The 22,941-nt window shown below is 50.2% G+C and overlaps 1 long non-coding RNA gene across 2 annotated transcripts in view; it reads left to right on the forward strand.

Annotated features, from left to right (window-relative positions):
- LOC103540841 (uncharacterized) overlaps positions 1 to 22,941 on the forward strand; it is a 636,750-nt gene that overhangs the window by 62,261 nt on the left and 551,548 nt on the right. The gene's annotated exons all lie outside the window — the stretch shown is intronic.

Raw genomic sequence — 22,941 nt, forward strand, 5'->3', positions numbered from 1 at the left:
CCTTTGCTTCTGGGGGCCTGGGGGCCTGTAAGGACGGGGCTTGGCGCTGGCAGAGTGAGAGGCAGAGGTTCTGCCTTAGGGCGATGGCACTTCTAATACAACTGTGGAAACCACGCAGAGTCTGAAGGGGACCCTGCCAGGATCCGTCTGCATAGGATGGAGAGACGCTGGAAGGGAGGGGTGGGGTTGATGCTGGGGGAGGAGGCAGAGGGGCCCAAGGACACAATGCTCTGTCGTCGCTTTGCCTTAGAAGAAGTGAGCGCTTCTGGACTGTGTTCTTTATTGCTTACGAGGCACTTCCACACACGTCGCTCCCCCAGGGACACGTGACGATGGCGTGGATTCATTAAGATTTTGTTGTGATCTTATCTATGTGGTTGACACTGATTCTAGAAGCTCCAGGCTGGCTAAGGGTTGGCTGGGCTGTGTCAGCCTTGGGTTGGGGCAGTGTGGTGGTCAAACCCTCAGGCTTTGCAGAAGCACAGAGCTGGCTTCACATCCTGGCACTACTCAATTTTACTCGGTTACCTAGGGGAGTTTCTTAATTATCCACCTAGCTTCTGCAGCTCTGGAATGGTGACAGGAATGCCTCTGTCATATGGTTTAAAGATCAAGCGAGGTCATGTAATTATTTGAGCAAAAAGTCATAGTGAGCACGAGCGGAAGTGGGAGGGGGGACAAGACACACCTGCCGTGGGAGCCCAAGAAAGGGCAAAGCCGACTAGGAGCCTGCGGTGGGCTCACACTCAGCCAGCACTTGTCACCAGGACCCCCCTGCCGCCCACTGGTGTCTCTGCAGCCCCTGGGTCTCAGTGGGCAGGCAAATCTACTTGGGTGAAGAGCAGTTGACTGAGGCATCTGTACGTTTATAAAGAGCAGCTTCTCCAGGAAGTGGGAAATCCTGGACCAGGGGCTTGGGGAAGGCAGAAGGAGGAGAGAAGGTGCTCAGCTCCCACGTGCACGGTTTAGGGCCACTGCCCAAGTCCTTATTGAGATCAGCCTCCCAGGCCCAGATTCCCTCCGGAGCACTCACCCTCGGGGACGAGAAGAGAGGATTGCAGCTGGCTGCAGGGCCGAGGGTGGCGCAGGAGCAGGGCTGTGAGGGTGGGGATCCCAGGAGCTTGGCGAGGCCCCGCTAGCAGTTCCCTGCGAGAGGCCGGCTTGCCCACACAGCCTGGAGGCCTGGGCTTCCACCCCACCCCGCCCCAGGAAGGCCAAGGCGAAACCTGGCAGATCACCTGCACGGGAGGGTCAGTGTTTTTCAGGAATAATGTAATGTAATCACGCTTGTAGGATCCAGATGCTCTTCTCTCTTCCCTTTATCTCTGTACCATTTCAAACTGCAGAGGTTTCTGTTTTTGTTATTTTTTGGGAACGAGAATCTTTATGCCTCTTCTGGCTTTTCAATAAGTTGCAGTAAAAACTCCATTCTCGTTTCTTTTCTTTCCTTTCCTTTGGTGATAGAAGGCATCCTTCCCAGACATGAATAGGTCTTCTCTTCCAGTTTTCTGTGAAGTTTCCCATTCCTGCTGGGGGGGGGGGGGTCTTGGTTTCACAGCCCCGACTGAGCGTTAGAATCACCATCAAGCTGCTTGGTCTGAAGGCAAGGCCGGGACGGCAGTGCTAGAGGTCACGCCTGGGCACTGGGGTGCAGCTGGCGTCGGGAGCTGCTGCTCTGGCCTGAGTCTCTGGCCCCATGTGGCTAAAAGGGGACCGAGTCCCCTTAGAAAGGACTACAGAAAACAGCTGGAAATCAGCCTATCGAGGCGGCCCAGAGCGCAGCCAGACTCACTAACGTTTGAGACTGAGGGTGAGCCGGCTCTGGGGGCGTGCTGGTTCGGAGTCATCTGTGCCATCTCTCTATCCTTGAGGGTTAGGAGTACAGGGTAACCAGTAGCTCCAGAATTTTCTCTGAGGTCTCCTGTTTCTAATGCAGAGATTAGCCATCTGTGACCCACGGGGACTTGTATGTCTCTCCAAGCCTCAGGCGCGGCTCTGGACAAGCACGGCCGCCACTTCCATTTCCAGATGGGGCCGTCCATGTGCCGACATTCAAATTGTCTCATGGGAAAGTTTACTTTAGATTCTGATTAAAAAACAAAAACAAAAAACACTTCCTCGTGATCTTCTGAAAAACTGTCTTCCCCATTCTTACTTACTTTATGACAAATATTACTTATTTTTGTTATTGAAAATTCAGATTTTCCATAAGGAAAATCATAAAAATAATAATTCTTTCCTCCTAGTGATACCCACTTTTGTGGGCCATCTTTTAAGACTTTTTTCTATGTGTGTAATACTTTTTTTTTCAATAATAGTATACTTGTCAGGCTCTTAAAATTGTAGTGATAATGATTTCCAATGGGAAAGATTAAGCAAATTCTACGTATAGTTTTTTGTTTTCCATAAGAAGTAAATGAGAGTAGATTAAAAACACATGGAACCAAACAGTCTGGCAGCAACTCAGATGACTAAGCATAGAGTTACCATAGGACCCAGCAATTCCACTCCTAGGTACATCCCCAAGAGAAACGAAAATATACTTCCACACGAAAGCTTGTACGTGAATGTTTACAGCAGCAGCATTTGTAATTACTGAAAGGTGAGAACAACCCAAGTGTCTGTTAATTAATGAATGGATAAACAAATGTGGTATATCCATACAATGGAATATTGTTTGCCCATGGAAGGGAATGAAGCAGTGACATGTGCCACAGTGTGGCTGAACCATGGAAACATTCTGCTACGTGAAAGGAGCCAGTCACGAGAGACCACGTATGTGATTCTGTTTAAATAAAATCTCCAGAATAGGGAAATCTGTGGAGACAGGAAATAGATTAGTGGTTGCTGGGGGCTTAGAGGAGGGGCAGACAGGAAGATAGAAGGTAATAGTCAAAGGGTATGAGGGTTGTCTTGTGGCGATGAAAACATTCTAAAATTGACTGTGCTGATGGTGGCACATGTCTGTGAATGTATGTAAAACCATTGAATCATATAGTTTAAATGGGCGAATTATATAGTATATAATTATATCTTAATAAAGCTGTTACGAAAGAAAACGTGGAACCATGGAGTTGAGAACCTGAAAGGATCTCAGAGACCATAGAGTTGAAACCTCTCCATCTGACCATGTACTGGATTAGAAAGTCTGAAAACTATACCCTTGAAACACAGAAATGTGCATAAAATGTAACAGACATAGTTAAGTCCAAAAGAAAGTAAGAGAAATTCCTCAGGGCTCACACACAAGAAGCTGGAGATCAGAGTGGTCTGTGGATGACTGGCTATGTTGGTGGCCCTGGGAGGTCATTGCAGTGAGACGGGGCTGGCATTGGCTGGTCTCGTGGACCCAGGAACTCAGAGACCTGTATTTTAATACCTCCAAACGAAACAGGTGAGTGGCTCGTGTGAGATTCAATATTGAGTGTGATATTACTTATCCCAGATACCTGAAGCCAGGATCCTTGCCAAGAGCTCCATTCTTGGTAAAAGGGTATTCTAGAAACAGTCCCCCCACCGTTGCTAGACGGCAAGGACTGGTCCATTGGTGGAGAGAATGCTATAAGGGTTATAGCCCAGTTCTGCTCCTACACTGGTTTGAATCGGTACTGCCAGCGTGGCCTGGGGACCCCAGGTTGAGAAATCAACCAAGTCATCCCGGGAGGGCAGCATCCGTCTCTGAGGCACTGTTGGTGCAAGCCCTGAACTTCTCTGCATCATGGAATTTCCACAAATCTAGTCCTGCTGAAGATGTGGTCACAACCCCAAATTACAAACCCTAAGAAGAACCAACTCGCGGGGAACTGGGGAGGGCACAAGGATGTTCACATAACAGAAGCGAGAGAGAGATGGTCAAGTAAGACTATAAAGCACTTACAGGAAGAAAATGAAATGGAGCTAAATAGCAAGACACGATGAAAATGGAACAGGAAGATCTGGAGAAGAACCAAGCTGAACTTCCAGAAATGAAAAAGATAGTCTGTAAAATTAAGACACAAGTGAATGGTTTAAAGACTTAATTGAATCTAGCTGGAGAGGATTTGCTAACATTTGAAGGAACTGGTCATGCTGAAGACTAGCATGATGGAGATGAGGACATTGAAACAGTGGTTAAGAGAAATGAAGGCTGGAGTGAGACATTCTAGTCCAGCATCCCTTATTTTCCCATGAGGCCCAGAGTGATGAGGTGATGTGCCCGAGGCTGCTGGTGGCACGTCACACCACCTGCTTGGTTCCATGTCCTGAGGTTTGAGGAGCAGACGTCAGGGCACTTCCTGGCACAGGATCAAAGCTTCAAGTCTCGCCTTCCCCATGTGGGAAGGGTGGTGGGGCCCCTCGTAGGGCTCCTGTGAGTGAAGTGGTCAACATTGTGAAGGCCCTTAGCAAGCTCCAAAGCACCTTCAAAGGTTAAATCTTGTTACTGCCTCTCCCACAGCCACCTCCAGCCATGCCGTCTCAGACTGAGAGGTGGTGTGAGCAGAGTGTGCACCACCGAAATGCTCTCCACAAGCACCCTTAGTCTCGCTTACTGAGAAGGGAACACCTTTAGCAAACGAGGGGATTGACATGTTTCGGAAAGGGTTTTTTTGACCCACCACTCTTACAGAATTTGAGCAAAGCAACAGAATAACGTGAGTGGAGCCAACTGATGCCTAGTATCCTAAGTGAAGACAACACTGTGGGCACACTCGGTTCTGTGTCCATTTACCCCTCCATTCTTTGCCAAAGGACTTTTCTCGTACCCTGTGGGGGCATGAGTTGTGTCGGCTCCTCACTCCCTTCCCTAACCTTTCACAGCACGGTCTTTGGGACACGGCCGTGAGGGAGAAGCCTTCTCTTGAAACTTCTGGGTCAGAGTGGGACCAGTTTGGAGGTAAGCCAGCAGAAGGGTGGTTGCAGGAGGGCTTCTGGGGTCCCTCCCGGGACAGGACACGTGGGGAATGAACGTGTGAGCTCTGCTCTCGGGAGCGGAGAGCCCAACTTTGCATACAGAGGCTGCCACCTGTCACAGTGAGAAGCATTGCTTCTGTAGATGTGCCTGGGTGACGGGGTCTGTAAACACAGCCGCCGGAGAGGAGGCCGGCTGGCTTATTGTAAGCAGGATCAGGATGCCCTTCTCAGCTGAGCAAATACTCACTGGGGACATTGTTGGCATTGAAAACCCCAGAGGAGCCAGGTAAATACGATGGCTGGCTATTAAAACATGAGGTCAGATGATAATTTAGGATGACTCTTCTGCATACTGAAAGGCATCTGGAAATAGAGAAGGTGATTGCTGGTAGCAACGTTCTCAGGTTGCTTTTAAACCTTTGTTGGTGTAGGGTTTCAGATACAGCCTTGAAAACCGGTGAGGGTGGGCAGCGGAGGGAACGGGAAGCAATGAGCTCTAGTTCCCTAGCATCGTACGGTGTAGCTGTTTTATACCAGCCTAACGTAATAACGACTAAAGGGAGACTTTCCAAGTGGCCTCACCCTAGGAGGTCCTTTTCCCTGTGTCACAATTGTCTTTGCATGCTTCACCTTGGCTCTCCGTGCTCACGTCAGCACGACTTGGTGCTTACCTGCAGAACTGTTTTGTGTATTTCCTTGTGTTTCGATGTCTGGAGATTTAAGCACTATAAAATGTTTATTATAAACCTAGACTTCTAAAGACTTGAAACATCCTTTCTAAAATCTCATGCCTTCTACCTTTATCATTTTGTTGAGGTCAATCAAATATTATCATAGAAGATGTTAAATATGTTGAATTATCAGAAATCTTTAATATCTTATGTGTTTCTTGTAACACCCTGGCTGGGCACAGTGGCTGGCTGTGAGGTTCCCAAGCAAATCCTAATTCAGCCCAGATGGCCCCTTAGCATGGTGACGATGCTGGTGCTGGAAGGAGGAGCGGCTTATCCACTGGAGCCACGAGAGCCGAGAGCCAAGATCCATCCCACCACTGAGTGACCCTGGGCAAATTTCATAACTTGTCATAGACTCAGTTTCCTCATTGGTAAAAAGGGGACAACACTACTGATCAAGAGTGTTGTGGGAGGATTAAAGGAGATACTGCAAGAAAATTTCCTAGAAGTGCGTCTCGTGACTGTGCGATACATGTTAGCAATTAATTAGTGATGGATCATCATTAAGAAATTGCAAGACTTAGGATATGAATCTGATGCTTAAGTTCTCGTTGCCCCATATGTACCAAGGAAGTAATGGCAATCCCAGGTGTGGAAGGGCCTGAACTCTTTATTTCCTTTAAAGAAAAAGAGATGCCCTTTGATGCAGAATGAGGGATGGAAGTGGGTGGTGGGGCATTTCTGAGAGCCACATCATGGAAGAGCTGTGAACATCATAAATACATCCCACCAAACCCACACGAAGCAGAGTCCCAACTCAGTCGTCCTTTGCTGGATCCTGCCTCAGTCAGCTTGGGGGGCCATGACAAAACACCACAGACTGACAGCTTAAGTGATGAGAATTTGTTCCTCACAGTTCTAGAGCTGGAAGTCCCAGATGAAGTGCCAGCATGGATGGGTTCCAGTGAGGGCTCTCCTCCTGGCTTGTAGATGGCCACCTTCTCACTGTGGCCTTATGCTGTGGAGACAGAGAGCTCCATTCTCTTCCTCTTCTTCTAAGAGCACTAAGCCCACCATGGGGGCCCCACCCCCATGACCTCATCTAACCCTAATCATCTTCCAAAGGCCCCACCTGCAGAGGCCGTCACACTGGGGTTAGGGCTTCAGCATGTAAAATTTGGGGGACACAGTTCAGCCCAGAGCAGATCCCAAAACCCGCGGCTGCTCTGATACCACAGGGACGGAGGGAAAGTGTGAGGGGATAGGAGTGGAAACAGATGGTGGTTTAGGTTGATTGTGGTTAAAACACCTCACTTGCCCGAACTTTAGAAAATGTGTGTGCATATCTTGCTGGGTGCCTCCCAGGGGCCCTGAAAAAGCTCATTCTCTCCATGGAACGTCTGTCTCTGGGAGTGGCCTTCTCATGCCCTCCTCGGAATCGCAAAGTTGCATGGAGCTGTTCTCTGGCCCAGCATCGCTAGAAGTTCCTGAACTTTGCTAAGCAAAGATCCTTGGTGGGTCCCCAACACCGGGATCCCATCTTAAGGAGCCGAATTCTCAGCAGTTGAGGGTTTGATGGCACAGGTGTGGGGTGGGCATGAGCCCTTTGTGGTGAACCAGAGATCGCTGGTCTTAGGTTCTAGAATATGAGAGAAACTGGTCTCCAGTATGTCACATTTTTCCAGGGGATCTCAGAAGAAACCAGCCTCTCTTCCCTCTCCAGGCTGAAAGTTACCCCATGCCTGGGGTGGTGAAAAACGAAGGGGACTGAAACGGGTGGTTCATCGCGGGCCATCGCTCTCCTGGTCCGTTTCCCTGGGTGTCCCCTACTTCTCGGCTGCTTCGACAGCCTTCACTTGTCTTGGAGGCTTCTAGCCATGAGGAACTCAACTTTACCTTATTTTTTCTTTTGATTTTCTTGACTTCCCCTGTGCTTGAAGGAGCAGCCACGCGGCTGGCTTCCCGCCACGCCTCTTGCTGCCCAGCCCTGTGTGCAGGCCTGTGTCCAGCCTGCGGGAGCTCCACCTGTCCTCCACCTGGAGTGGATTCCCTGTTCCAGGCCGCCTTCCCCTCCCTGTCTCTTTGTCTCTTTAATCCTGCTTCTGACAAAGACATAAAGTGTTTTAAATACACCACTTACCATTTTCATGGTTTGGTTGCAGCTGATCGTGCTGTAGATAGCTTCGTGTCTGACCTAGGCCCAGCGGTGGGAGGTCTTCCGGCTGCACAGGGAGGATCTAGATGGACAGGCGTTGGCCCGGGCTGAGGTCACCAGCTGTGGCTCCTGTAATGGGCAGTAAAGGTGGCCAGAGCGCAGCATGGCCTTTGTTTTGAGGAAGAATGTTCAGAGGACACTGTGATGATTGAGGGGCGCTTCCAGCTTTCCCGTGATCCAACCTGCCCACTCATCAGCACGCTGGGCTTTCTCTGTGAAGCAAGGTGACCACACGATGCTGGAGCAGTGGGCTGGGTGACGCCCCCCGCACCCTGTGGAGGGTGGGACACGTGCCCACCACTGTGGAGAGTCTGAGGAGGGGGCAAACGTGCAGGCCTCGCGGAGGGGAGCTGGCCGGGCGAACACGCTCTGGCAGCTCCCCGAGGGCTGGGCTCAGCCGTGACACCTGCACGTGGCACCCGGCATGGGACTGCAGCAGGCAGGCGCTTAGGGACCGGGTGGCACCCCTCCATTTTCAGAGGACGCTGCCAGGAAGCCCGGCATAGTGGAGGAGGGACTCAAGGATGTGAGTACCGCGGGGACGACCGAGAGTGAGACCGGAGATGCCCGGGGTCGTTGCTCAGGTGGCGTTCCAAGACGAATCATGTGCCCCAAAGATGGTGAAGTGCCTGCTGCACTACCTGTGTGTGTGAGCTGACTTGGCATAGGGCCTTTGTAGACGATCAGGTGAGGTGAGGGTGCCAGGGTGGCCTAATCCAGTAGGAGATGTCTCTGCGAAAGGGGGACTTTGGGCCCAGAGACGGCCATGCACAGAGGAGAGAGGGGGACGAGCAGACCCTCCCTCAGAGCCCCGGGACTTCTGGACTGCGGGCCTGTGAGGGAATAAATTCCTGTTGCTTCAAGCCCTCAGTCTGTGGCCTGGGTTAGGGCAGCCCCAGGACACTAACCCTGGAGGCCACACTGGTGTTTTGTGTTTCTTTTTAGATGAATACAACATCTTTACTTGGCATTGGGTATCCTGACATTTGTTCGTTACAGTTCCTTAGAAAACAAGCCCCCAAATCAGAGCAAATTAATCGAAAATAAAGATCAAACAGCCCTATTTACATATAGCGAAGACAGCTCAGGCATCTTCCATGCACACACATGCACACGCACACACGCATACACACGCACACCCTGGCAGACAGTTAAGGGGTTAATAAGCTTTGGGGAGTGCAGGGGGCAGGTTCCACATCTCAGCAGTTTTAAGGCACCCCCTCCCGCAGTAGGGCGCCTCACACAGCCAGCGGGGTATCAAGTCTGAAGCTCTGACCAGCATGGCGGGAGGACACCCTCGGAACCGCGTCACCTGGGGAAGCTCACGGACGTGAAAGGGACCTGCTTGCAGCTTTGTTTCTGCAGTCTGGGAAATCGTTTCCCTCCTGGGGAGGACTCCCACATCTGGATGCAAAGTGTCCAGCACAGAAGGCCGCTCACCTGGAAAAGCACCGCAGAGCCGAGCCACTTGAGGGCAACCTGCCACCAGGGAAAGAGTTATAAACAGGCTATTTTATGTTCTTTTTTCCATCCTGTCTTCCAAATCTGGTGTGTTTTACATGTACGACACCTCTCAGTTTGGACTGGCCACTCTGCATGAGCTCCACAGCCACCTTGGGCTGGTGGCCGCCATACTGGACAGCACAGCTCTAGAGTCCAAACCCTGGCCTCACTCCTAACACCTCAAATGACTTTGTGAGGCTTCGGAACCCACGAAGACCTGTGGTGACTCCGTAATTGGCCCCTCCCTTGCTTTGGGTTTATGTTCGTGGGCACACAGCTGCCCTCCTCCACCCCACCCCAGGCTCAATGGACGTGTCTTGTGAAGTGACCACGTGACACGTGTCCGCAGAACGTTCCTGTGGGAGGCGCTACGGCGGCCACAAAGAAGCAGTAAACCTCGTCCCTGCTCCGGGAGTTCAGGATTTAGTTGAGAAGGTGATAAAGCTACAAGGGTTTAGCGAGGGAAGGGGTTACTTCTGCCCCCAAATCTGGAGGTGGGAGCAGGAGAGGCTCAGGGCATGAAGAAGGAGACTGGGTCCCGTGAGGCCCGTCCGCAGGAGTGGGCAGCACCTGACGCCACTGGTCATCTGTGCAGCACCTGCGTGGGTCAGCTCCTGAGACCGGAGGCCTTGCTGGTTGCTGCCCCCCAGGTCTGGGAGAGCAAACTGTTGGGGAGGCACGCTGTTCCACCCAGATGAGAGACCAGGAGAAGCGGTCATCAAAGATGGGCGTGGAGCTGCCTCCCTGTCTCAGTGCCTGGGAGGTAGGGCCCGCAGTGCAGAAGGCACTCAGTCGGCACCTGCTGAGTGCATGCTCTGGACCCACGATATGGCCTGGGGAAGTGGGTGCACAGGCTCCAGCCATCCTGTGACATGTTTCCTTTCCTCCAGCAGCTTGAGGGGAAGGCTTCGGCTGCTCCAGCTCAGGCCAGCTTCCCATGGCAAAAAGTCTGAGACCTGCTCACACAGCTTCTGAAGACATAGTTTTTCGCATTCTCCTGCTTTTCCTCCCAAGTGCTGAGAATGGCAGGTCTCTTGTGCCCTTCCTCAAACCCCGGGGAACATCTTTACTGTTGTTTGTATGTTGAAACTGCTCAGCCCCGACTCAGCCAGTGCTGTTTACTGGCCTGAGAGGAGGCTGTTGTCTCAGGGGCGTGAGTCCACTCCTTCCGGTGGGCTCTGTGCTGGGGACACAGGGTCCTGGCTGAGCTGACGGTCTGTTCACAGCCCGCAGAGTGGATGGGGCTGTTGGCCAGGATGAGTCCCACAGGACTGATAGGCTGTTTTCCCATCAGATGCCACCTGCCTTTCTACCATTTTGTAGGCCATTTATGTGGTTGACCAGTAAGTGATAGGTAGGCTTATTAATTGAATTCTTGGGGAAAACCTCCAACTTTTCAAGGATCCCAATTTGGCTGGGACAGACCATACATATTGCCACTCAGCATTTCTTTTCTGTCTTTGGATCCAGCAGGGAATGAGATGAGGCGTGTTCACAGGGCTCCCGCTCCAGGACACAAATCCAGCTTGCCAGGGTGGGTGTGGGGGTGCAGGGTTGGGGGAGCAGGAGGTTCCTCGTGAGGAGTGTCTGGTACCTGTGGGAGTGGCAGTGGCCTGAAGGACAACCTGCCAAGATGGTATGAATTATGCCCAGAGTCACTTCCTTATCTTAGTGTTTCTCAATTCTCATGACATATTTTTGAGGACCTACTATGTGCTTGGGTATATAGTCATGCGTCGCTTAATGACGAGGATATGTTCTGAGAAATGAGTCGTTAGGTGATTTTGTCATTGTGTGAACATCACAGAGTGCACTTACACAAACCCAGGTGGTCTAGCCTACTACACACCTAGGCTACGTGGTCTAGCCTATTGCTCCTAGACTGCAAACCTGTACAGCATGTTACTGTGCTGAGTCCTGTAGACAGCTATAATGCAATAGTAGGTATTTGTCTATATAAATGTATCTGAACATAGAAAAGGTACAGTAAAACGTGGTATAAAAGATAAAAAGTGGTACCCCTCTGTAGGGTGCTCACCATGAATGGAGCCTGCAGGACTGGGAGCTGCTCTGGGTGAGTCCGTGAGTGAGAGGCGAGTGAAAGGGAAGGCCCAGGGCGTCACTGGACACCGCTGTACACTTGATAACACTCTACACTCAGGCTGCACTAAATCTATGAAAAGCGTTTGTATTTCTTCAATAATAAATTAAGCTTAGCTTAAATAATAGATATTTTGCTTTATACACTTTTTAATTTTTTTTAACTTTTTGACTCCTGTAAGAACACTTAGCTCAAAACACGTACAGGTGTACAAGAATATTTTTTTATATCCTTATTCTCTAACCATTCTCCTATTTTTAAATTTTTTTTAACTTTTTTATCAAAAACTAAGACACAAACACACACATTAGCCTAGGCCTATGCGGAGTCAGGATCATCAGTGTCACTGTCTTTCACCTCCATGTCTTGTCCCACTGGAAGGTCTTCAGGGGCGATAACACGCGTGGAGCCGTCATCTCCTGTGACAACAATGCCTCTTCTGGAACACGTCCTGAAGGGCCTGCCTGAGGCTCTTCTTGAGCAGGTGTCGCTCTTCAGAAATATGTCCATGGTGGTTTGCTTTGTTTATTTCTTTTCTCCATCATAGATTTGCTTGTAAGCAGATAATGCACCATGAACATTCCTCTCTATTAATGTTAACCTTTTGGTATTAGGGATCCGTGTTTTCAAAAATTTCAAGGAGTTTGCTGAGGTCTGCAAAAGCTGCTAAACCCTTCACTGTGAATCTTCTTGGGGGTTCTTCTTTTTCTTCTCCTGCAGTTTCCTTGTCTCGTGCCTCTTCTTCAGCTCTGTGTTCCTGTTCCAGTTCCAACAACTTCTCGTTAGTCAGTTCCTCAGAGACCACCTCTAGGAGCCCCTCAGTGTCATCCTCATCCATGCCCAGGTCAGCCTTGTTGATTTTGCAACCTTCTCCTCCTTGGCAAATCCTTGCAAGTCCTGGACAGACCCCTTGAATGTCTTCTTCCAGATGCCATTCATACACTACTTGGTGACATCACTGCAAACCCAAGCAAGGTTCTTGATGCAGTCATAGATGTCATAGTCCTTCCAGAACTGCATCCGTGTCTTCTCAGGTACCGCAACAGCACGGGCAAAGGTCCTCCTCAGGCAGTAGGCCTTAAAAGCTGCTATAACTCCTTGATCTATTGCTTGGACCAAAGTGGTAGTGTTTGGAGGGAGAAACAGTGCTTTTTTTTTTAAAGATTGGCGCCTGAGCTAACGACTGTTGCCAATCTTCTTTTTTTTTTTTTTCTGCTTTTTTCTCCCCAAATTCCCCCAGTACATCATTGTGTGTTTTTAGTTGTGGGTCCTTCCAGTTGTGGCACATGGGACGCCGCCCCAACGTGGCCTAACCAGCGGTGCCATGTCCATGCCCAGGATCTGAACCAGTGAAACCCTGGGCCGTGGGAAGGCAAGTGCGTGAACTTAACCACTTGGCCACGGGGCTGGCCCCGAAACAGTGCTTTGATATTCAGATGAAAATCACCAATAAAAGAAGGATATCTGGGAACATTATAAAAAATAACCAAAATCTTGAAAAATATGTTATTCTGTAAACAGTACTTCTCTCTCCCACTGGCATAGCAATTCAGGAGGACTTGTGGGAGAGGAGCTGGGTCATCCACGACTTCTTATTGCTCTACTAGTACACTGGCGGTGTGTGCTTATCGATAAGCTTGAAGGCTCTGCGGTTCTCACCAGATGACAAGGGTTTCAATTTGTAACCTGCAATATTGCCCCCAAGAAAGACTGTTATCTTGTCCTTAAAAGCCTTGAAACCTGGCATTGACTTGGCCTCCTTATGGATGAAAGTCCCTTCAGGCATCCGTTTCCAGAACAGGGAGGTTTCATCCATATTGAATATTTGCTCTGGCAAGTGATTTTCCTCCACATTCAGCTCATCTACAGTTTCCAAAACTTCTTCAGCTGCCTTCACACCAGCAATCACAGACTCACCCCTCACTTCCACATTGTGTGATGAGTAACGATTCCTGAATCATCTAAAGCACCCAGAGCCAGCAGTAAATTCAACATGGTCGTCGGGTCCAGCCTTTACTTTCAAGATCACAGACAAGCTTTCTGCTCTGGCCGTGATCGTCATGCTGCTGAGAGGGACTCGCTTCTGTGCCTGGTCTTCAATCCAGGTCATTAGAAATTTCTCCATGTCTGATGTAGGCCGTTTTCAAGTGTTTGTTAGTCTTGTTGCTTTCAATGAAGCAGATTCTTGAACAGCTTCTGTCACTTTGTTCTTGTTCTTCAAGATCGTGGCTTTGGCGGAATGGGACATGCCTGACTGGCGAGCAATAACCATCACTGATTTCCCACCTTCGTAGTCCTTAGTCACTTGTAATTTCATTTCCAGGTCAGTCATTTGACATGGCCTCTTACTGGCAACGTTAGCAGTGGATTTTGTACACTTAGGGGCCATGATGAACAAAACAACATGACATTAAATCAAGCACAAGAGAGAATCATGCAGTCAAGAGACACAGTAAACATGAAATGTATGAGGCTGCTGTGGCGTAACACGGTGTACAGGAAACATTGTTTTAATAAGTTGAAAAAGTATAAAGAAGCATAGTATGGTAAATATATAAGCCAGTAACTTCACTGTTTATCATCATTATCAAGTATTATGTACTGTACATAACTGTATGTGCTATGCTTCCATACGACGGGCGTGTACATCAGCATCACCGCAAACACGTGAGGGTTGTGCCGTGCTACGACATTCTGACGGCTACAATGTCACTAGTGATAGGAATTTTTCAGCTCTGTTGTAACCGTGTGGGACCATTGTTGTATATGTGGTCTGTCGTCCACGGAGATGTTACGTGGAGCATCACTGTGCTTATCTGTGATGTGATTTCATTGGAGTTTATTTCCTTTTGTAAATCGAATTATAATTCAAATTAACTTTGAGAATTTATCATTTACAAAAAGAACCAGTAGTAATTCTTTTTGTGTAACGAATACTCGTCTCCTAATAATCTGATTTTGAAGTTTACATTTTAACAGCTTGGGTATTCATTTTAATATCAACTCCTCCCCAAGCCCCACGGACATGCTAACAAAAGGTGTTATTTTCAGAATCTAAACATAAATACATAATAATGCGATGACTTTAAGCGTCAGTGAACAATGGAGTTAGGAAGTGGAGCAGGCTTTCATAGAAACATGAACTCATCTTCATTGCTCGTGGTATTTTTTATTACCAGTTAAACTATTTAAAATGACGGCTTAGTAGGCGCTCCCTGAAATGTGGGTGAGATAATGAGTGTGAAATGCTTAACTTCTGCATTTCCTGACTTCTTTGTGTTGAAATTAGTAAATGCACTATGATAGGAAAATGCTTTTTGAATTTAATTTTCATCCTTTCTGTACACCCTATGCCCAAGAGAAATGGGGAGGAGCCGAGTTTTCAGTAGCCTCAGTGGACTTTCGAATGAAGGGCTGGCCTGCTGCCCAGAGGGAGCGGCCGCAGCCCGAGGCGGTGTGGTAAATTCCAGCTCAGAAATGAAGGCTTATCCCCACCCATTAGCACTCACCTGTAGGGGGCTGGATGACAGAGTCGGAGGCCTTTACTCTTCCCCAAGGAGCTTCTAATCCGCCCCAAGGGAGAGACGCAGACTCAGAGGGAGGCGATCTATGATGATCATGGGCATGTGGGCGTCCCGGGGCACCACGGCGGGAAGCAGAAAGGACAAAAAGACAGGTGCCCATTCCCAGGCTCTCCTCTGGACTGGCCTCTCCAAGGCTGGGCCAGGCTGCTGAGGACACTCAGGTTTGTGTTAGGGTCTCGACTGTTACAGGATGGCAGAGTCCTGTTAGCACAGCAGAATAGACAGCTGCTGAATTGCAAATACCACTAATTTTTGACCTGCCTCCAAGTTTTTTTAACTAAAGAAAAAATTGTCCTGAGTTTGATCTCCTTCATCCAAACCCTTAGTGTCTTTTTTGGGAAGTGCTTATTGGCTTTCCGGGTCTGCCTGCTGCTGTGCTGTCACGGGCAGGGTCGTCCCCTCTGTGCCTCCTCCCTCAGGCCCCTGTGGTGCTTCCCTGTTCGAGGGAACCCAGTCCAAACCCCTGTTCCAGCGCAACGGGCCCGGTCAGTATCACCTTCTGAAAGCTGCCTCTGCACTCGGGTCATGTGAGTACTGAGCATCGTGGCCTGGCTTCCTTGCTGGCCACAGGCATGCAGCGCCCTGTGGGCCTTCCCTACCTCTTCCTGCCTGTCTCTGTCCTTCGAGGTCTCTACACCTCCTTCTGTCTCAGCCCAGGGCCCAGCTCTGCTTGGAAGCCCTCCCCGTTTCTTAACGCCCTCAGCAATAGCTCTGGGCCAGAGCTGGTGTCTGGGTCCTGGCTCTGCCAGTTACCCGTGCCTCATCCTTGGACCCGCCGCTTAAGTTCTGCAAGTTTCTTCATGATGGAGTTGGGCACTACCGGCTCTCAGGGTTCTCTGGCACGAATTTAGTGAAATAACACATTTAGCAGGTCAAACCTATGGAGCGCCTACAATGTGCCAGGAGCCACTCTTGGTGTCAGGGATACCGTGATGAACAAGTGGGATATAATCTTGAGACAGTGATGCTGCTTTTACGGGGCTGCTCCAAAGGGTTATTGCTATTTTATTATAATCTGGCTCCTTTCCCCACACCATGCCTCCACCCCACCCCACCGGGCCTGACCAGAGGGACCAGTGCCCTAATACGGACTGGTTGGAAGCGTGACCGGGCCAGCTGTGGAAGAGTGAATGCCTTGCACTTATGGTCGACGATTTTGCTAGTAAAGGCAGCATCTTGAGGAGCTGTCCTACATCACTGGTCCTGCTCTGGATAGCACTGATTTCCACTGGAGATGCATCGTGCCCGAGCGGGAGGACAGCGGGAGTGTGACAGTATTGGGGCAGTCCCTGCTTTGGCCCTGCATGAGGCTTTGTTCAGTGACAGTACTGTCCAGGCATCAACTGACCTGGAGTTTGAACATAGTGTGGTCCTTAATGAGAGGACTCTTATTGTGTGTTAGGACACTGGGTGGTGGCAGACACAGAGCTCTCATATATACAGGATAAAATGAAATGTATTAAAGTAGGGAGTTACATACAACAAATTCTGACAGCATATTTGGCTGTTTAAATGCTGTAGCATAGCTTGTTTCTAAGCTTTTTGTATAATAAAAAATATAAAAGAAAGGTCATATATTTGTAATTTTCTTCCTCTCCCTCCCTCTTTGTCTCTTTCTTTCTTTCTTAATGAGTTCTTGCTATAGGAAGAAATATAACCTTTTTGTGAACTTCTTGGATTCTCTGTGTCTAACTCTTCAAACTTTGCATTAATATACATTTTTCTTTATATTTAATTTCCGTGACAGCCAAATTACATGCCCTTAATTGAATTAACACAAATTAGACCTGAAAAGAATTGAGGAATGAAAATTTGGGATGTTTCTTGAAAGGTTTCTTATTGCTGAGGCACTCTGAAAAAAACCTCTCCTCCTTAGGAACGACATCCGTTAAAGACATATTACAGTTAATACTGGTAACGTCTTTTGGTAGCGGGGGTGCATCATAACTGCTTCTGAGCCTTTTATTTCAAAAGTCTAATGTCAAGCATGTAAAGGGAGGACTGGTTTCAGGGAGGAGCCTGGGTCTGGAAAGACCACCTGCTCCTGGTGGGCTGTACCCCGTGTGCACCTGCTCCTGGTGGGCTGTACCCCGTGTGCACCTGCTCCTGGTGGGCTGTACCCCGTGTGCACCTGCTCCTGGTGGGCTGTACCCCGTGTGCCCCTGCTCCTGGTGGGCTCTACCCCGTGTGCACTGCGGACGGCACGGAGCCCCTGATGAGCTGTGAGGAGACCACTACTTGAGACTTACCAACGAGCTTTACGTGTCCACACTCATTAGAAAGGGTGCGGGAATTGTGAACTCAGGGACTCTCAGGGGTGGGAAGATCTTCCATGAGGTCCGGCTCTAATCCTCCCTCCATCCCAGCCCGTCGCTTACATTCTTCATCCTGTTTGCAAATGACTGGTTGAACATCTCCAGTGGGTATCTCTTGACCTGAGCGAGCCCAGGCTGCCCTTCCACAGCTGTACCTAGGAGTAATTGATTCCTCAGTTGAAGCATACTCCATCTCCTGTAGCCCTACTCGTTGGTCTTGGTCCCACCTGAGAAAGGCTTGACCCTGTTTTCGCATTTGCAGGTCTTCAAGTATGTGAAGGTGGCTGCCCCCTCCATCTCTTTCAGTGGTCACCCCTGTGTCCCGGATCCCTGCCCCTTCTGTGGCCTGTCCCTTCTTTCTAACTATGAGTGGATGATCCTTGAAGGCCTGGTCTCCAAGTGGGGTCCCCCAGCGGGCAGCGTCAGCAGCACCTGGGAACTTCAGACCTATTGAATCAGAAACTAGGGGTGGGGTGGGCTCAGTGTTTTAACAAGCTTTCTGGATGATTCTGACGCTTCCTGAAACTTCAGAACCACTGGTCGAGTTTCCTATCTGGTTCGATGCAAGCGCATCACAAGTAGCCTGAACTATTGCGCCCTCTGGGTGCTGGCTGGGACTCCGGAGAGGGCTGGGTCTGGCCTGAGGCAGTACCCTCCTTACCCCGTGTGCTGAGACCCGTGTTACTATTGCCTGTGTGTGACTTGATGTGGAAATGCCCAGCAGGCTGAGGCCACTTCCAGGGCTGATCTTGGGCTGACCAGAACCCACGGGCTTCTGTCACAGCCGACTGCTGCCTGGGACAACCCTCTGCGGTCTCCATCCCGGCTGGTCCTCAGCTGCGTCCAGGAACAGCTCACCAGAAGGGGCTCTGTCATGGGTGATGCGGCTTCAGGACCAAATACGCACCTGGCGTGGTTCTCTTGCCACAGAGACCGCATGGCGAGAAGAGCACATGACTATCCTTGCACTAAAGGGCAGAAGAAGGGAAGCACAGTTCCCATGCTGCCACTGATCTTCTTTCTGGCATTTCGGAACTATGCAAGCAGCCAAAACACCGCTGCCGTGAAAATGTGTGTGGCTGGTGTCAGTGGGCAGCCTGGATGGTTCTGGGGTCACCAGGTGGCAGTGGGGCCCTCCCTTAGGTGAGCAGTGCGAGGAGCTGGGAGGCGGGGAGTAGGGGGAGGAGGAGAGCTATGGGGGCACCTGCCTGGAGGCCCGTCTCTCCCAGAGCAGGTCCTGACACGGCCAGGTGTGGCCCTTGGAGCCACCACCCTGGGCGTGCAGTGCAGGACGAAAGGGGGACCAGGTGGAAGAGCAGGACTGTCTCCCGGAGACCCCGCGCATCCTCTGTACGGAGGGGCCACTTTTGCTGTCACTCTCAGAGAGAAGTCTCCTCGAGGCTCGTGGCCCGCTCTCTGCGGCACTGCCTGTGGGCAGATGGCAGTGCTGCCTCCTTTGTAAGGTCGGAATTGAGTTCAGCTCCATCGGAAACCTCAGCTGTCCTCTTTTTCGGAGGGGCAACGATTGAATGGAATCAGTGACTGCAGGGTCGCAGCCAGACCGCTGCGTCACTGGGTTAGGGGAGGAACTCTTGGAAGTCTGGGGTGGGGGGTTGGGTGGAGGGTCATTTTATCTGGAGAAGGTGGGCTAAACGCCGGCGGGCAGCATAACCAGTGCAGTCAGGCAGCTGTGCCCACAGCAGGTCAGGCATTGGCCTCCTCCTGCGTGTATGACAAGGGGCGCCCTGCAGTTCCCGGCTGGACGTTGGACAGATGACTCCTATAAAATGACACGTGAATAAGGGAATCCAAGTCTATCACAAAGGAACACATGATTCCCCTTTCCCTGTTCTCTAGAGGGTTTGCTGCTTCTCTTTTTGTGCGTGAATGAACCTGGGCAAGCAGATGGATTTTCACTGTTACCTGCCTTCTGGGCACACCATCAGGCTGCTGAATAATCTCATCCGCCTGCCCAGTGAGAACAGTGCTGTAACCACCGAACATCTTGACGGTGGGAGCCAATCTATGTAACAGGGACCTGTGAACGCGTCTGACAGAATGTCGTCTTAAAGATGTTCATTGTGTTCAAATACACAAAAACACGTTGACTAAAACGTGACGATGCCTCCACTCATGGAGCCGGATGAGGTGGTACTTGTTAGTTGTGGTCCCATGGTTCTGTGATCTGACCTTCCCGCATGCTCCATTGGGTAAAACTCAGGCCTTTGACGGCCACTGGGCCTTTCTCTCAGCTCCGTCTGGGGAACCCCACCACCACCTCCAGTGTGTCTCTGGCTTCTTGAGGGTGGCCTCCTTCACTGTCTTCTCCCTTCCTTCACCGCCAGGCAGCATTAGTCTGCTCATGTCCCTTGGGAATTTGCTAGAATGCGGATCACATGGGCTGTGCTGTCTGCTCCATCTCCCAGGGCTCCATGAATGCTTCGAAGGATGGAGGGCTGAAGAGCCGGCTTTGCACAGTGCCTGGCATGTAACCAACAGCTGGGGAAAGAGTGAGAACAGTGACCCGGGGGGTGTCCTTCACTCCTGCTGGGAGAGCCAGGCCTGGGATGACTGAGTCAGCTCCTCTTCTGCTCCTCTCACCCTTGGCAATGGAAGGATGCCTTTTGCCAAAGTCTCTGTGCTGTATAAAATATGGAAGGGGAGTGAGCACACTGCCTACCCTGTACACCTAGCCCTCCAACAGAGGGCTGTGATCACTGTGGGCTGCAGGAAAATGAGCTGCCCGTATCTTGCTTGCAAAAGCATGGCTCCGAGAGCTGGAACAGACGCACCAAAGCAGGGCAGCTGTACAGGTGATTTTTCATGCGTTGGAGGGACTGTCAAAACTCCTGGTCCTAGGAGAGTGTCTTTCTCACTGTCACGGGTGAGATAAACTCCCCCAAACGCTCCCCTGGCCGAGCTGCCAGTTCCACATTTGCATTTGGTAGTTTAGTTACAAATTAAGCAAGCTGCCAGGGGGCTTTATTTTGGTTTGGGAAGGTAAATTGTAGTAATTATATTGGGACGCAGAAATGCATACTTAAATTTTAAGAAAAACACATTGCCAAGGCTATGTCTGTCATTTAGGGATGCTTTTGTGCGTCTGCCTTGCACCGGAGGAGGCGTATTTACAAACCGACACCGTGGTCCTCAAGGCGTGCATGCCGAGATTGACCAGCTCGTGGTTGATGGGAAGTTTTTCCGGAGCATCTGAAGGATCGTGGGGAACTCTAACACCCTAATTAAATGTTGAAAACCATAGAAAGTTCTCCAGGTCTTGCTAGGATGCCATCAAGTGTTGCCAAGTCTGCGCCGGAAGAAATGCAGTGTGTGGGAGGGCCCCACGTTCAACCCAACGGTCGATACCGGGACAAAGAGGCCCCGAGCTGGGCTTTGTCTGGTTACTGTTCAATAAAAGTGCTTTGCTCGGAGGAGAAAGTGCAGCTCCCAGTTCGGAGGGCTTGATGTATATAGATATTAAACTCCTCATCAGAACTCGGGGCACACTGTTTGTGCTTCCTTTGAGAGCCCAGCAAGGTAATTGGAAAGCGTGGCCGGGGTCTGTTGTGCTGTGGCAGCATAAATCTCTGGGGGTGACGGGCGCACAATGGTTACATTCCTTCACTAGCAGGGTGGCCCGTGTCTGAACTATTTATTAACCGAAATGTGAATGGGCAAATGAAGGGCCAATTTATATGTTACACAGGGAGACGGATGGCGACTGGCTGAAACATCGATTTCCTTCCTTCGTTTATTCTTGGCTGGGCTCTAGACGCAGAGAACGCAATAATGTGGGGGTGTCCTTATCAGATCTCGGATGCTTCCCCCGACTGCCTGCAGCCATTAACCTTGCGTATCATCTGACTCCAGCGATTAGGACAAGGTCCATAAAACCGTATTGATGGCCAATCTTGGGTGAGAATGGTGACCTGAGTTATTGGGGGCTGGATTTTGCTGACTTTGTGATACAAATGATAGTATTATGCTGGTCCCGTGAAATTGCTAATTTGTCATTTCTTTCATGGTGTTGTCCGTGATGTGCTGCTAATAAACGAAGCACATAATTGTGTGATGCGGGTTGCCGGGGCTGTGCTGAGAGGAGAAAGGTGTCAAGATGCTTTCTGTGACCCACTCACTCCCCTTTCAGAGCTGTGCCGGGTTAGTCACAGCTGCCGTTCCTCACGAGTGCCAGGGCTAATCATCCTAACTTCATTCTAATCCCAGCTTCGTTCATCCGGCTTTATCTGCTCTTCCTCTCTGGCCAACTGGTGGTGTTACAACTGCTCGGGTACACTCTGACTCAGAGACCCTTCCTGCCCTGGTGACATGGAGTCTGAGAGTCATCTTCATGTGTGGTCCCTCTTAGCGACCAGCAGCTCAGGTCTACAGATCCGGTTGAAATTAGGCTCCCTAAGCTTCTTCATGAAAGTGAGCCCAAAAAAGGGGCATGTCATCTAAAAGACAAAAGATCCTACCATCCTCATAGTGTGGGATGGACGCGAACCTGATCATATGGTCGGGACCAGATTCACAGCCTGCGTGGGGCATGGATGAAGCCTGGGGCAAACCTAGAATTACAACGCTTTGAAAGTTGAGAAGGGCTGTAATGAGTATCTTGCCTAGGGAAGCCTGAAGTCGACAGGTGGTTAGTGGTCCAACCAGAACAGTACCAGGTCTTCAGACTTCCCCATCCCCGGGTCATCCATTGATGCTAGAGGCAGCAAGTTGACTGCCTTACAGGCCTTGTTCATGCCTACGGGCCTTGTTCAAAGGTTGGGTTTGTGCAGACATTGCTGGGGTTGGCTGGTTCCTCCTGTTACGTGCCTGCAAATGTGTGGGGTGCCACCAGTGAAGATCAGTGCAGGAATGATGGCAGGTGGGCAGGCTCGTCTGCACAGGGGGGAAGGGAGAGAAAGCCTCCATTGAGGGATATCTTCTTCTAAGAAATTTTCAACTAAAATATGCATTAACTCTGCTTTATAAGGTATTAACAGACTCTGAAGTATAAACAATAGCAACATATAAATTAAATATAGTTGTTTAGGCACAGAGTAATGCTTCTGAAGAGATAAACATTAGTAGTAGTTTAATATTTTAACTTTTGGCTTGGGTACCTGTGTGGGGTGTTTTCTTGGAGTCAGAAGCCTTCAGTGGACGTGTGTAATGCCTCTGGGCTCTCCCTACATTGGTTGCTTCTGGCCTCATCTGCATGGAGCTCCTGAGCATGGCCTCACTCATTCATTCACTAATGCTCATTGAGCAGCTGCCCTGTGCCAAACCTTGGAGGTGAAGTGGTAAATGGGACCACCACAGTTCCCCCCTTCAGGGGCCTTCCCAGTCCTGTAAGGAAGAGAGACACTGACCAGTGACTGTAGGTGTCGTGAAGCAGGACAGAGCTGCAGGCATACGTGTGGCTCTCACCTGGAGGGTGACCACCGGAGAGGAAAGGAGTGCAGAACCTCTCAGGGGTGGTTTTGTCTCCGGATGCCCTGCCTGAGGAACTTCTGGCCTCCCCTCCCAAGTCTTTTCCGGGACTGTCTTGCACAGTGGCAAAAGACTGCAAAATTGGATTCTCATTTCAGTTTCCCTGGGTGGTGTTCTGAAGCGCACACATCCAGTCCGCTCAGGTGCATCACTGTGTTTTCCCTTGGGAAGTCCG

Source organism: Equus przewalskii, chromosome 16, assembly GCF_037783145.1.
Source record: "Equus przewalskii isolate Varuska chromosome 16, EquPr2, whole genome shotgun sequence".
NCBI lineage: Eukaryota > Metazoa > Chordata > Mammalia > Perissodactyla > Equidae > Equus > Equus przewalskii.